This window comes from Scyliorhinus canicula, chromosome 1 (genome assembly GCF_902713615.1).
Source record: "Scyliorhinus canicula chromosome 1, sScyCan1.1, whole genome shotgun sequence".
Taxonomy (NCBI): Eukaryota; Metazoa; Chordata; class Chondrichthyes; order Carcharhiniformes; family Scyliorhinidae; genus Scyliorhinus; species Scyliorhinus canicula.
Window position 1 is genome coordinate 89,362,838 of NC_052146.1, and position 14,708 is coordinate 89,377,545.

A 14,708-nucleotide genomic window follows, 5' to 3' on the forward strand; every position below is an offset into this window, starting at 1 on the left:
AGTACTCCAAATGTGGCCTGACCAAGGTTTTGTACAGCTGCATCATCACCTCACGGCTCTTAAATTCAATCCCTCCGCTAATGAACGCTAGCACACCATAGGCCTTCTTCACAGCTCTATCTACTTGAGTGGCAACTTTCAAAGATCTATGAACATAGACCTCCACATTGCCAAGAACCCTACCATTAACCCTGTATTCCGCATTCATATTTGTCCTTCCAAAATGGACAACCTCACACTTGTCAGGGTTAAACTCCATCTGCCACTTCTCAGCCCAGCTCTGCATTCTATCTATGTCTCTTTGAAGCCGAAAACAGCCCTCCTCACTATCCACAACTCCACCAATCTTCGTGTCATCTGCAAATTTACTGACCCACCCTTCAACTCCCTCATCCAAGTCGTTAATGAAAATCACAAACAGCAGAGGACCCAGAACTGATCCCTGCGGTACACCACTGATAACTGGGCTCCAGGTTGAATATTTGCCATCCACCACCACTCTCTGTCTTCTATCAGTTCTAATAGGGCAGTGCAGGGATGAGGGAGGACAAAGAGCTTGAAATTAGCGTACTCTACGCCCTGTTCCAAAAGGGTTGCGACACAGTACCCCAGGATCTCCACGGAATGTGATCCAGAACCTAGGGAGATTTTCTGGGTCGCGGGTAAAATTGGGAGGGAGCAGCGCCTTACTGTATCTGGGTTGATGAAGCTGTCCGTGCTCCCGGAGTCGAAGAGGCAGCTTGTCTCGTGCCCATTGATCCGGACGGCCATCATGGATTTAGTGAGATGATGAGGTCGACACTGGTCGAGGGTGATGGAGGCGAGCTTCGGAAGGTGGGTGGGCTGATAGAGAGTAGCGGAGGCCAGCGTACGACTGGGTGAGCTTGGGTTCCAGGAGGCGACGGGGTGATTCCAAGATGGCGGTCCCCATGGGTCGCACATGGCGGGTGGCGTCGAAGGCGGCGGCCCCCACGGGTCGCACGTGGCGGATGACATGGTAGATGGGGGCAGTCCCAACAAGCTACACGCAGTTCTGCTGCTGCTGGGTCTGGAAACTTCAGGAACAGGTCAGGCCCGGCAGACTTTGGCGAAAGTGGCCCGTCTTTCTGCACCCGTTGCAGATCGCGCTCCATGCTGGGCAACGTTGTCTGGGGTGCTTACTCTGGCCACATAAGTAGCATCTCGGGCCACCGGAGTTGGCGGATTGATGCACGGCACAGGCTTGCAACGCACCCGGGTCGGGTGATGGCAGCGCCCACAATGTCCACGAGGGTGTCGCGTGGTCGGAGGTGAAGGCATCCATGTTATGGAAGGCCACTTCCAGCAAATTCGAGTGCTGCACTGTCTCGTTGGAGGCCGAGTGTACCCCCTTTTCACAGACGCTGGCGGATGTAGTTAGATTTTATGCCAGCGACATAGGCATCGATGATCAGCAGCTCCGTGTGCTGGACAGCCAATACCGCCTGACAACTATAGTTCCGGCCGAGTACCCACAAGGCACGCAGGAAATCAGCCTGCGATTCTCCGGGGCGTTGATGCCTCGTGGCAAGGAGATGCCTAGCGTACACCTAATTCACCGCCTTTACATACTGCCCCTTCAGCAGCGTTATTGCCTCAGCGTACGAGGCAGCACCCCTGATAAGGAGGAAAACCTGCGGGCTTACCTGGGCGTTGAGGACTCGAAGCTTGTGGATGTCGGCGACGGTGTCGGAGGCAGATTTGAGGTAAGCTTTGAAGCAGCTTAGCCAGTGCTCAAAAGTCGCAGTAGCACTGGCTGCTTGGCAGTCCAGTTCCAGGCCATCAGGCTTGAGTGATGCATCCATCTTAATCGTTTAGCTTATGAAATTGATGTGCCATCAGTTATAAGAAAGACGAGTTGTGGAACAAAATTGTGGTGTGGCTTTAATAAGCTAAACAAGAACCTGCTGGCAACTGATCCCGAACTGGGGCAGGGCCAGAGGTCGGCCACCTTTATACAGAGCCTGAGGGGAGGAGCCACAGGCGGAGCCAGCAGAGACAACAAACAATATATACAATACAGTAACAGTGGTTTACCACAATATATACAATACAGTAACAGTGGTTTACTACAATATATATAATACAGTAACAGTGGTTTACCACAGAGATGTCTTTATTCTAATTTGGATTGTTCATGTTTGATCTTTTTGCTTTTGAAGGCCTATATATTACCATAATATAGGATGCACAGTTTTGTCTTAACTGAGCCTCCTGACTTGCTTGCTATAGATTCTTTTTTGAACAGTGATGTAGCAGTCACACTTTAAAATATGTTAGACAAACTGAAACAAAAAGAGTTGTTAAACTCTTTCACTTTGCTAAAGCTCTGGCTTGATGTCCTATAAATTGCTTTCCGCATATTTCTCTGATTTCTTTTGAAATGGCCAAGGATCCTTATGGAACACATGTTTTCAATGATAATGGGTCACAACATTAGGGAGTTTTCGAGTAGGCTGTGTTCCTGGAACAGCATGCTCCCAAGCCTCTTGGCTGCTCGGGCAAATTCGTGCTGCTGCAGACGTTTTATCCATAGCACCTTCAGCTTTTAACAATGTGCGTCTTTTTAGAAGACTTCACTTCAATTTAAACTCTGCAGTTGCCGATCTGGCTGGATCACAGCCTTGTGGCTGTTACAACACACACTTTGGATCTACAAATGGAGTGAAACATTGTGAGGTGCTTTATTGGACAACGATACTGTGATGTGAAGTCACTTTTCTGGAAGGAGCCGGTAATGTGGAAAGATATTGACTAGAGCAATATCCCAGCATCAGTTGCTGAGTTCGTTTTTTTGAATGATTTCTTCCAGTCGTAACAAACTAAATGCATGCGAGGTGATTATTGTGTTAACATTTATCACAAAAAATTACATTTAGTTTGCAGTACATTGCAATTAATAAAGAGAAACAAAATACGTTGTCTTATTACAAATTATCATTAAAATTAGTATTCTCCAGTATAAAAAGCTGTGTGTTCGACAACTCCATGGAAAAAATAATCCTTAACATCTGTGATCAGTGAAAGTTCTGTTCAAAGTATGTTTTTCATCAGGGCTTTGTGTCTCTGAGCTGGACAAGTATATTATACAAATTATACTGAGAAAACAAACTAATCTATTGTGTTCATGTTGAATAAAGTGACATGATTCTCTATTTTTCATGGTCACAAAATATTAAATGGATACAGAGACATGAAAAGAATTGTTTTGTTTTAAATCCAGTTCATGTTTTAACCTGTTGTATGCCACAGGAACGTATGCCAGAGTCTGAAATGTTTAATTCAATGTATTTTGTACCTCATTATTTACATAGTTTAGATTAATTCTGTTAATCTATTTCACAGCAAGAACAAATATCCTTTTTCTGTAAACACTATATTTTGTGTTCCTGTGATTTACAGCAGTCAGTCGCAACTGTATACTTGGGGACCCTTTGCACATGTAGACAGACTTGGTTGGGCCACCCTATCTGAACCTTTTACAGAAATAGACATGTCTGCAGAGGGGAAACTGTACTATCATTGCAGAGAACGCTTTTATTTATGTTCAACAACATAACTAACATCATAGTTAGACAATAAATGCAGGAAAATATAAAAATCCAAAGATGGATGGACGAAGGTTTGATGGATTCCTTCATGGACTGTCCAGAACCAAGTACCCAGTTTTAAAATCCATGGTTTACAGTGGTGCCATGCTTACTTTTATATCAATGAGTATTTTCCATTGTTCTAAAAGTGAGGCATTTTAAAGCTTGCAAATAGATGAGTTTTTTGAATGATAGTTAAGCAAAAATAAGTTAACTACATTTTGAATGTGGGTATTTTAAAGTCAATTTAGAGAAATAATCATGCACAGCTGTTTGACGATTCAAGTTGATTCAGAGGATAGCTACTTGCATACAAACTCTTGCGTGGCCATCCATTTCTCTAGTTTAACATTAGGGAATAGAAGCTGGATTTTTGCAGAGTCATGGAGACTCCGGAAACCTTTAAAAATGGTGGCAGCACACATTTCAAGAAATTTCCCACCCACCCCATCTGATGAATCTTATTTTCGCCAGGGTTGGGGAGGAATTGGATGGGGTATGTGACTCCCTCATGTGACTCCCTCATGTGAGAAATCTAAACTCAATAGAGCTGTTTGAACTGTGCTTAGTTCAAACATAACACATTTTTGCTGGAGCAGTGGCTTTATCCCAGAGTGTGGGAGTTATGAACCTTTAAAGAGGTCATAAATACTCTTGAAGGACAAATGAGGTTTGTAAATCTGTTGTGTTATTTAAATGGTGGTCCTTTGAACATTATGTAAGAAACTGTCTGCCTGTGACTGAGAGACTTGAAATAATCTGTTCGCGTGGTTTCAATAGCTGTTGATATAATATTAAGTGTTATCATTATAGCATTATTAATGGTTGGCTACTTTCTCCAACCTATCGTTATCACAATGGTGGGTGGTGTAAATTCACAGTTTGATTGACAGTTTGATCATAAATTATTAAAAGATTATTTATCTTTGTGGGCTCTAAATATGAATGTTTTTATATTGAACAAAGTACTTGAGAGGATTTAAATGTAGTGAATTAGCTTTTATGAATGGGACTATTCTCCAGCCTCCCAGTCGCATGTGGGCATGTCTTTAGTGGGCAGCACGGTGGTTAGCACAATTGCTTCACAGCTCCAGGGTCCCAGGTTCGATTCCTGGCTTGGGTCACTGTCTGTGCGGAGTCTGCACGTTCTCCCCGTGCCTGCGTGGGTTTCCTCCGGTTGCTCCGGTTTCCTCCCACAATCCAAAGATGTGCAGGTTAGGTCAATTGGCCATGATAAATTGCCCTTAGTGTCCAAAAAGATTAGGTGGGGTTACTGGATTACGGGGATAGGGTGGAGGTGTGGGGCTTAAGTGGGGTGCTCTTTCCAAGGGCCAGTGCAGACTCGATGGGCTGAATGGCCTCCTTCTGCACTGTAAATTCTATGTTTCTATGTTTCTTGGCAGCGGGAGGCGGCGAGCTATGCTCCTGCTGCTGTCAATGGGAATTCCCAATGAAGGGATGCCACGCTGCCGGGAAACCCGGGGTGAGGGTGCGCTGCCAGCCAGACCAGAAAATCACACCGCCAGCAAAAAGACAGAAAATTCCAGCCCATATTTTAGGTTGATACTTATATATGTGTATTTGTGCAAAGTTTGGCATCTTGTATCTTTAATTAGCTCATTGTAGGACTATTAACGTTAAACACTAAAATGTTTAAGACGTCTGGCATTTTCGACCTTTACATTAAAATTGTAATAAGTCCGCTTTACACTATTATGTTATTTACAACATTCTGCCCATTTTCAGCATTCTACCCATTTCTGCTATGGCTAGCAGTGATAATTTTAAGATTGTTTAATTGCTTATACTTGGGTCTTTTTTTAAAAGCACTTAATATTTAGTATTGCATTTCATGACAATAATGAGTTGTCTTAAAAACTGAACATTTGCCATACTAGGGAGCCTTGCAACACAATAATTAATAACCCTTGATATATACATAGTTTATTATATTATTCCCAATTAAGTATTCTTTCTACTGATCTCAACATTAATTCCAAAGCTGTGGTCCTTGTTTAGAAAGAGTCCCAGAAAGTAGTGCAAGGTTCTTTTGTGTGTTCTTCTCTGAACGTGAGAGCAGATCTTCCTCACTTTTTGAAGGTTGCAGTAAAAGAACCTTGCTCGTGTCTTTACTAAATGTATTATCTCCAAATTTGCAGATGATACAAAGTTGGTGGGAGGGTGAGCTCTGAGGAGGATGCAGAGATGCTTCAGCGGGATTTAAGCTGGGTTAGTGGCCACATGCATGGCAGATGCAGTATAATGGGGATAAATGAGAGGTGGATACGTTGGTGTCCTCGTGCATGAGTAGCTGAAAGTAAGCGCACAGGTACAGTATGTTGGCCTTCATAGTGAGAGGATTTGCGTATAGGAATAGAGATGTTTTACTGCAATTCTAATAGGTATTGATGAGGCCACACCTGGAGTATTGTGTGCAGTTTTGTGTGCACTGCTATGGAAGCAGTGCAGCGAAGGTTTACCAGGCTGATTCCTGGGATGGCAGGACTGTCATATTAGGAGAGACTAAATCGGTTCGGATTATAGTCATTGGAGTTTAGCAAGGTGAGAGGGGATCTCATAGAAACTTAGAAAATTCTAACAGGATTAGGCAGGGTAGACTCAGAAAGATTGTTCCCAATAGTGGGGGAGTCCAGAACTAGGGGTCATAGTTTGAGGATAATGACTGAGGTGAGCAGAAATTTCATCACCCAGGGAGTGGTGAATCTGTGAAATTCGCTACCACAGGAAGTCGAAGCCAAAATGTTGTGTCAGTTTAAGAAGGAAATAGATATAGTTCTTGCGGCTAAAGGGATCAAGGGATATGGGGGGAAGGCGGGGTCAGGGTATTCAACTTGATGATTAGCCATGATCATAATGAATGGCAGAGCGGACTCAAAGGGCCGAATGACCTCCTCCTGCTTCTATTTTCTATGTTCCTATGTTTATGTTTAATAGGGCAAGGAAGCAGCATCATGTTACTGCAACAGATTGAAAACTCACCCTTCAACATAATTTGTCATCATTTTGTGTATAAACAAAGAATTTCCAGTTGCATTTTGAATGATTGCGGTGGTGGATTAAAGGAATATTTTATCTTGTGAAGAACTTGGCCTTATTAAAGTAATAGGCTAGAAACACTCCTAATATTCCCATATTTTTTGAGATTTGTAAAATCAAAAATACAATTAAAGTACAGTTCAGCTTGTGAAGTAGCATTTTTGTGTTTTGTACTCCAATTCTCATTGTTATGTATGCTTCTAAGCGCTAATATTTTACTATAATAATGAATGTTTCAGTGTGTTTGGTACTAGAATAAGAATAGAACACCTCGTGCTTTGATCAGCTTACGTTTCCTCATCAGCGCATAAAACAGGCTTTCAAGTTTATTATTGCCATTTGTAGACGTATGGTTTAAATCATAACCATATTCTGATGCAGGTAGTCTGTCATGACGTCTGAATGCCAGAGTGGATTGGTGCACTATTCTACAGTGCAACCTCGATTTTGTCTACTCCCAGTACAACCAATTCTCGAGATGAGTTTGAATGGTCTCAAGCCATTTTATAGAACACATGAGTTCACAGCACAAAGCTTATTCAGAGCAATGGCCAGTGTGGGAAGTGTAGCAATTACGCTGGTACAGTAGGCATTTGCTCTTCTGAATCAAGATTACCAAACATTGTTGGAGCAGAGAACAGTGTGTTTTACGTAGCATTTTACCTCTGCTATGGTTGACAGACATGGGTAGAGACAGTTGATAGTTGATCAATAACAAATCTGATGGTTTTCATTTGACAACCAAGCAATAAGAGAAGCTCGCATTCCATTCTCATTAAGTCATAATTATGTTTACCCAATTAAATAAAGGCATACAGTTTTACCAAATTCTCAATTGCACATTGAAATTGAACTAGTATCAGGTTGAGGAAGTTCAAAATCATTTTTTAAGTGGCATTTACGAGGTTTTTGAGTTATATTTGAAAGTGTATTCTTGATTTCCATCTTTTTTTAAAAGGTCCTTCCTGTATAGTCTTCATTAGTGAGTTGGCACGACAATGATTTGCTGGAGCAGTCAGCACTCTAAACAGATTATAGGAATTTGAGACTTTATCAGCCATTACTGCCTAAATTCTGAGCCAATCACACACAGTTAGTATCAGGTATGATGCATCTTACTAGCAAATCTGTGTCTCAGTTTTGAAGCCTTGTTGTCCTGGAATCTTAAAAAACTTTTTGGGGTTTTTGTTTAAAGTAAATGTAATTAATAAGTTCTGAAGTAACAGGGAAAGGGTCATCCTGCTCACCTTCGTCTCAGCATGCCAGAGAGAACAGTTTGTGTAGAACGAAGCCTGTGTATACAAATTAATGCATCATAACTCATTGTCACACATGAATGCATCCATGTGTGCTATTACTGTTAGATCAATGAAAGAAGGCAAGGGGGAGGGGATGGGGAGGAGAAGGCAACTATGCATCTTTGCTGAAATTACCCCTTTTTTTAAGGTGGTGGAAATGTTATAAAGACTGCAGAAACTGATCATGCAGCTGTGAATCTCCACTGTACCCAGAGCAAAAAAGGAAAGCGTGTGCAGTTTTTGGTGTGCATTACAACATTTTTGCAGCAAACGACTGTAGGCAAACAGCACATATGGCAGAGCAAGTATGAGCTGCAAGCTGAATTATTTATTCATGTTTGACTGTATTTTATTGTAGGCAATGTGGAATAGGAAAGAAAAGGGGACTAGTTCAGTCTGCTAATGCTGAAACCTTAATAGGATACAGATGTCACTTAAACATTGTGCTCCATGTAGTTTGTCCACAGTACAATAGAAAGAATTAAAATAATGTCATGATGTGTAAAAAGACTAAGCTGCTCAGTTTATTATAATTCTATTTTAGATTAGTTTAAGGATAGTTATTTTGTGATAACTATTAATAATAATTCTGCCTTCTTCCACCCCTCACCATTAAAAGAATGAATAAATGAGTTGAATGAGAAGAATAATATTTCAATTTTAAGAACCTTTGCCAGTCTGTTACCAATCCTCCATTGGAATTGGTGAAAATTAAAGCTCATGCTGTGCGTAAGCAATTTGGTTAAAATCAAATTTTTACAGGATCACATATTGTGATTGATGGTGAAGATTGATGGTGAAGTATGCTGTTTGCAGACATGCACTAATGGTGTTGCAGTTTAAAATTGCAACCAATCCTAAATTAGGTACTTGCAAAGTAATAGAAAGGCACGATAAGCTTAAAGAGTAACAACATGTTTTGCTCTGGTACTTAAGACAGTCAGAACAGGCAAGACTCCGCTTTTGTAATTGCTCCAGAGTTACCTAGGGAATTGTGGGAAGGATCCTACATCTTTTCAGGAAACCTTGAATGAGATCACTCGGGCTACTTGGTGATTTTTCTTTTGTAGCATGAAATGGGCAGGGGGAGGGGCTCCTCTCTGCGTCACAGGGATTCTAATTCTAGATGTTAGCCCATCCCCAAGATCTGATTTTCACACTAACTTCATTACAGTGTTAATGCAAGCCTACTTGTCACACTAATAAAAATTATTATTATAATAAGAAATTTGTGGGTTTCCGCCAGGTGCTCCAGTTTCCTTCCACAGTCCAAAGATATTCAGGGTAGCTGGATTGGCCTTGCTATATTGCCCCTTACTGTCCAAAGCTTAGGTTGGGGTTACAGGGATAGGGAAGAGTAGGCGTGGGTAGGGTACTCTTTCGAAGGGTAGGTGCAGACTCAGTGGGGCGAATGGCCTCCTTCTTCACGGTAGGGATTCTATGATTCTAGGCTCAACTGTGAAACATACTGCTGCCAAATATTCTTCTGACATGCTCCAACAAGGTTGATATATGAAGAATGGGCACTTGAATGAGCTAATGTATTTGCACATGTTTTGTACCACAGCATTAGTCATCAACTACACCGAATGTTGAGGGGGAAGTCTCTTAAAAGTTTTATTAATGGACTCTTCAGTAATTCATTACTGACATTTTGAACGTAACTCTAAATCTCAGTCCATTGAAATAATGCCACAAACAGAACAAGGTGTTTTCCAGACACAATATGATGTATTTTATTCAAAACTTACTCAGTTACAAAACATGAAAAATCCCAGGAACATGCTCCCATTACACAATTTTACAATTTGTACAAATGTTTCCCCATTTTCACCCTCCCTGAAGTGTCGTTCCCCTCCCCGGCAACGAACAGCTCCTCAAACATGGCCTCAAACAGCCCTCATCTTGTCTTGAAGCCCTCTGCTGAACCCCTCAGTTCATACTTAATCTTTTCCAGATGGAGAAAGTCATATAAGTCTCCTAGCCAGACCGCCAACCCGCATTGCAGCGGCATTGCCAACTGCAATTCCAACAAGATCTTTCGCTGGGTAATCGGAGAGGTGAAGGCCACGACATCATCAGCCTTCCTCCCCTCTATCAGCTTCGGCTTCTCTGATATCCTGAATATCGCCACCATAGGGTCCGGTCCGACCTCCTCACCCACAATCTATGTTAATGTCACAAACACTCCCATCCAGTATCTCCCCAGCTGCTCACAGCCCCAGAACATATGTGCGTGGTTTGCTGGTCCCCGGCCACACTTCTTGCACTCATCTGCCACTTCCTGGAAGACCCCCTCATTCTCGCCTGAGTCATATGCATCCTGTGTACCACCTTGAATTGTATCAGGCTCATCCTCACACACGAGGAGGTCGCATTTATCCTACGTAGTGCCTCGCCCCATACTCAATTATTCATCTCCCCTCCAGCTCCTCCTCCTTACTCTTCATCGCCTCCTCACCCTTCTGTTCTCCCAGCCATCCATAGATGTCTCCGATCCTGCTCTGCACTTCCACATCCAGGTGCAGCAGCCGCTCCAGTTGAGCATACTTTGGCAGCTTCTCCTTCTCCATCTCTCGGATCTGCGACCCCTGTGCCTCCAGACACTTTTTGACCCTTTCCATCAAGCAGTTCAGAGGTGCCACAGCCCCTTCGATCGGTCCTCTTGCATCTCCTTCCTTTGTTGACAGAACTATTCCCTAATTAAAGTCATCAACTGTTCCATATGGAGCTTTACAAACTGGACTGGCTCTTCTCCATTCACCATCTTTGCAATAAATACTGCGCCACAGGTCTTTTCCAACTCCTTGGCCAGGTCTTTCAGCTTCTGCCGTGTTTGGTAACCAGCAGACATGCTACACCCCGGGGGAACTCCTCCTCCAACACCTTTCTGCCGAAGTTTCTCTTTTATGGTAAAAAGAGCTCTGTTCTATGCCTTTGAGCAGGAGCTGCCCTGTGTTGCGACCACTCACACCATGGCCGCCACTGGAAGTCCAGACAGAGACACTATGATGATCATAGAATCCCTATAGTACAGAAGGCGTCTGTACCGACCCTCTGAAAGAGCACCTTACCTTGGTCCATCCCCCGCCCTATCTCCGCAATCCCACTTAACCTGCACATTTCTGGACACTATGGTGCAATTTAGCATGGCCAGTCCACCTAACCTGCAAATCTTTAGACTGTGAGAAGTTGCAAGAGCACCCGGAGAAAACACAAGCAGGCACTGGGAGAATGTGCAAACTCCATGCAGTCACCCAAGGCCTGAATTGAACCTGGGTCCCTGAAATGGTGAGGCAGCAGTACTAATCACTGTGCCACTTCATGAATGAATATCTCCATGAATGCTTTTTAGTGTGCAATCCCTTGACTTCCACAGTTTTCCAGCGATATTCCCTATTGTAAGTGAGCTCTTTGATCGAATATTAACTGAATTAATAGCTCGTGACTTTGAATATCGATCCAGGGTGTAAGGGTCCTTTCCTGTTGATTCCTTTAGTTCCCGTTTCTTTATTTTTGTTGTTATCATTTTGATCTGTGGATGCTTACTTGGCATATATCTTTAAGTCGAGCAGGGGAAGTGAAGAATTCAAAAGTTACAAAAGAGCACTGTGCTATCTTACGGACAGCAGAACTAAGACTTCTCAGCACACAAGAGATGAGTGGGACTCTATTCGATTGGTTGGTCCACACAGACCCGGGGAGAATGTGCAAACTGCACACGGACAGTGACCCGGGGCCGGGATCGAACCTGGGTCCTTGGCTCTGTGATGCAGCAGTGCTAACCACTGCGCCAGCATGCCGCCCGAAGCACCTCTTAGGAATTAGAAACGTATTCATCCAGATTTTAGTTCCTGTGTTGGGTGCACAGAGGCAAGAGAATTTCCGGCTCCATGAACCCGACCTCTGGAAAGAATCTCTGCTCCAACTTCTTATCTTCAATCTTGGGAGGGAGTAACATCTAGAATTGGTATCCATGTGACCCAGAGAGGGGCCCGGTGCAGGTTGGACAACTCAGCCACAGATAAAAAGAAAGAGGTTGGTCATTCATGGTGATGTTCCTGAGTGTCAGGTGAGTGTCTAAGTTGTAAAAGTTGACCAATCTTTAGCAGATTTTGGAATGGATGGCCCATCATGGGCTTTCCCTATAGCAGAATTGTCATTGTTGCTGTCTAATCAAAGTGCGCTCTATCGAGCCATTAAAAACATGGAGATAATTCTCAAGAAACAACCATGGGGAAGACATTGGGCTCAATTCAACTGAATGGGAACAAAGTCCCGTAGCGAACGTCTTTAACTGCATGTTTGCCATCACTCGCAGCACCGAGAAACATAAGAACATAAGAACTAGGAGCAGGAGTAGGCCATCTGGCCCCTCGAGCCTGCTCCGCCATTCAATGAGATCATGGCTGATCTTTTGTGGACTCAGCTCCACTTTCCGGCCCGAACACCATAACCCTTAATCCCTTTATTCTTCAAAAAACTATCTATCTTTACCTTAAAAACATGTAATGAAGGAGCCTCAACTGCTTCACTGGGCAAGGAATTCCATTGATTCACAACCCTTTGGGTGAAGAAGTTCCTCCTAAACTCAGTCCTAAATCTACTTCCCCTTATTTTGAGGCTATGTCCCCTAGTTCTGCTTTCACCCGCCAGTGGAAACAACCTGCCCGCATCTATCCTATCTATTCCCTTCATAATTTTAAATGTTTCTATAAGATCCCCCCTCATCCTTCTAAATTCCAACGACAAATTCTCAAGAAACAACCATGGCATGGCATGTTGTATAAGGGACCTCAATGAGGAACCCGAGGCCACACAGAACCCCGTTTTGTTCACTGGGGAGCTCCATTCGCCAGAACTCCCCAGTGTAATGAAAAATTGGATGCCATTTTTAAATGGCACCCCGTTCTCCGAAGCCCCTGAAGTGATCCCTGCCACACCCTTAGCACGAACACACTGTGAGATGGTGCCTGGTTCTCCCCCCCCCCCCCCCCCCCCCCTCCAAAACTCCCATAAAGAACACCCTCGGCTCGATCTCGTGCACCTGGCACCTTGGCAGTGCCCATATCCAGCCGGTGCCGAAGGCGCCACCTGGGCACCTTGGTAATGCCAGGCACCAGCAGTACCAGTGTATCATCCTTCCCAAAGGGCATGCAGCTGGAGGCCTCTGATCCCCTGGGAGACCCCCACTAGTCTGGTCACCATCTGTGGTGACCAGTGCTGTATGGCGCTCGCCCGAGATCTCCGAGGCGAAGGGGATGAATCCCAAAGCCGCAGGTACCTCACAAATCTTCATATTAGAGTGAGACCAGCTGTCTCGCTCTAATCTGCAGATTTTCCAAAAGAAATGATCTCGCCCACACTGGGAGGGATTTACATTATAACGCCTCGTGAGATCGTGTTGGATTTACAGCACAACGCCTCGTGAGATCGTGTTGGATCTTGTGAGGCATTGCAAGCCAGGTAGATCCCAGGAGCGGGGTCGCCCGCTCTTTTTCAGGCGCAGTGTGGCCATTGGATTGTGCCCATTTTCTTGCCGCCACCACCTGGTATAGATATTATGCAGTTATGTAGTTAGCTGCCAAGACTCAGTAGGTGAATGATTGGTGAATAGCGCCATGCTCATTATCCCATCCACCTGCCTCCTGTCAACCATCTATCAGGATGTGTCCACACTGTGGATACTTGACCAGGACCCTCCTAGCTGCATGCTGTCATGCCATAACAGTGTCCATCAGGAGCAGATGTGTGGACATCTGGCAGAGTTCTCTGCGGCAGTGGGAGCTCTAGGGGTTCAAAACGAGGAGTCCATCACAGTCATGAGCTTCACATTATCCCAGGGGCTCAACTGCATGAATTATAACTATGTGAAATTGGCCAGTCTCATGCAGTCACACTGCAGCACTGAGAGTAGCAGTGTCTCAGCTAGGAGAGGGTGCAAACCTCCCTCAGGTGTCTGGATCATTCAGCTCAGAATATGAGCACTAAGGTCCATGGAATACATCAGGGGCTAAGAATCCTTAACAAGGCAGTCGTACTGTTGGCACAGTGATTTCTGGAATGGATGACTTGTCCACCAGCAGAGAGACCCATCTGAAGACCAATCGAGGACTGTAGAGGTTGCTGAGGAGGGCGATGGTATTGAGAACTCCTCAGCACATGCGCCGTTGTCCACCTCCCCAATCCCTCTGCTAGAACCCTTGTCTGCTGCACACGAGAGAGTGCCTTCGGCTGCCCATGCAGAGGCTGCAATCTGAAAGAGATCCCCAATGGGGGCCAGAACAGCAAGGCAGGTCACAATGCTCCTAATTGACGTTCTAGACAGAAAAGTGAGCAGCCTGTCTCCACTTTCTCCGAGGCAACGTGGGCACTTTGTAGGAGTGTGTGAGAGTGAAGGGCGCCGGCTCACCTGAAGCATGAATGGGTTCACCTTTGTTACACTTTTCTCATTATAGACGGCACATTTGAGCACTTCTTGAATGTATTTGTTTACACTTGTACAAATATATACCAAGTCATGTACAGTAGAGAGCTCAAAAGGAATGGTAACATTTTGAAGACGATTCTCACCAGTAATAGAACATAGAACAGTACAGCACAAAACAGGCCCTTCGGCCCTCTATGTTGTGCCGAGCAATGATCACCCTACTCAAACCCACGTATCCACCCTATACCCATAACCCAACAACCCCCCCTTTAACCTTACTTTTTAGGACACTACGGGCAATTTAGCATGGCCACC

The 14,708-nt window shown here is 44.2% G+C and overlaps 1 protein-coding gene across 11 annotated transcripts in view; it reads left to right on the plus strand.

The window, feature by feature from the left end:
• Nucleotides 1–14,708, plus strand: part of ahdc1 (AT hook, DNA binding motif, containing 1) — a 308,161-nt gene that overhangs the window by 200,619 nt on the left and 92,834 nt on the right. Inside the window, exon 1 of one of the 11 annotated variants that reach the window (XM_038795169.1) lies at nucleotides 2,563–2,855. The exons of the other annotated variants lie outside the window; for them this stretch is intronic. The gene's annotated coding sequence lies outside the window, so the exon portion shown is untranslated. Of the gene's footprint in view, nucleotides 1–2,562; nucleotides 2,856–14,708 lie in introns of those variants that run through there. 11 annotated transcript variants of the gene reach the window in all.